The sequence below is a fragment of the Schistocerca americana genome, chromosome 8, assembly GCF_021461395.2.
Source record: "Schistocerca americana isolate TAMUIC-IGC-003095 chromosome 8, iqSchAmer2.1, whole genome shotgun sequence".
NCBI classification, from domain to species: Eukaryota; Metazoa; Arthropoda; class Insecta; order Orthoptera; family Acrididae; genus Schistocerca; species Schistocerca americana.
Window position 1 is genome coordinate 231,999,671 of NC_060126.1, and position 1,226 is coordinate 232,000,896.

At 47.3% G+C, this 1,226-nt stretch overlaps 1 pseudogene; it reads right to left on the reverse strand.

The window, feature by feature from the left end:
- Positions 1 to 228: 228 nt before the first annotated feature.
- LOC124546230 lies at positions 229 to 346 on the reverse strand (annotated as a pseudogene).
- Between the last annotated feature and the right edge of the window lie 880 nt (positions 347 to 1,226).

The window sequence follows — 1,226 nt, forward strand, 5'->3', positions numbered from 1 at the left end:
GGCTAGTAATTATGTGCATCTATCCTCTGACCCTTCTTGGAAGGCCCAACGGCACCGACCGGCCGCCGTGTCATCCTCACCCACAGGCGTCACTGGATGCGGTTATGGAGGGGCGTGTGGTCAAGCACACCACTCTCCCAGCAGAATGTCAGTTTTCGTGACTGGAGCCGCTACTTCCCAATCAAATAGCTCCTCAGTTTGCCTCACAAGGGCTGTGTGAACTCTGCTTGCCAACAGCTCTCGGCAGACCGGATGGTCACCCATCCAAGTGCTAGCCCAGCCCGACAGCGCTTAACTTTGGTGATCTGACGGGAACTGGTGTTACTACTGTGGCAAGGCCGTTGGCAATATGATTTAATGGTGTCCTGCAAAGACATCGCCTAATTAGTGGCGAAAATGGGAGCTCGAAAACATGACAGTAATCAAAGGAGGTTGTTTAAGGTTCTTCAAAGCGAAGTTTGAAGGCAGTAATGCTCCATACTGGAAATAGCCAGCACCAATTTTGAGACACTGAAAACAGACGCAGCACCATGAAACTGCTCCTTCAAAAAATGGTTCAAATGGCTCTGAGCACTATGGGACTTAACATCTGTGGTCATCAGTCCCCTAGAACTTAGAACTACTTAAACCTAACTAACCTAAGGACATCACACACATCCATGCCCGAGGCAGGATTCGAACCTGCGACCGTAGCGGTCACGCGGTTCCAGACTGAAGCGCCTAGAACCGCACGCTGCTCCTTCAATCCGTATGAGATGTGAAGGACACCAGTGGCTTTTAAGTGGCGACTTTAAGGTGATTGGCACTCTTCTCGGCCAGCAAACAGGGTACAGCAAGGTGCATTGCTACATGTGTGAGCGGACAGTAGAGTATATTACGAACGTTGGAGTAGAAGAGAGTGGACTAAGAGGGAAAACATAATAGCGGGATCGAAGAATATTACCAGTAACCGTTTATTTAATACAGATCACATTTTATTGTCTCCACTCCACATCAGACAAAACAGAAAGCTGTTTCCAATACCTGTGTAGCCACTTGCCAAATCTATCGGCTGCAAATATGAAGTTTGTTAGAGTGGATGTATGTACGTTGATGTCTGATGAGCGCTTTAAAAGTATAATGAAGTCAATACAACAGTAGGCCTGGAGAAGTTCAAACTATGTGCATCGTTCCCTTGATCAGAATAAGGAGCCTGACTATAAGGAAATTGTGGAAGTTACGCTACA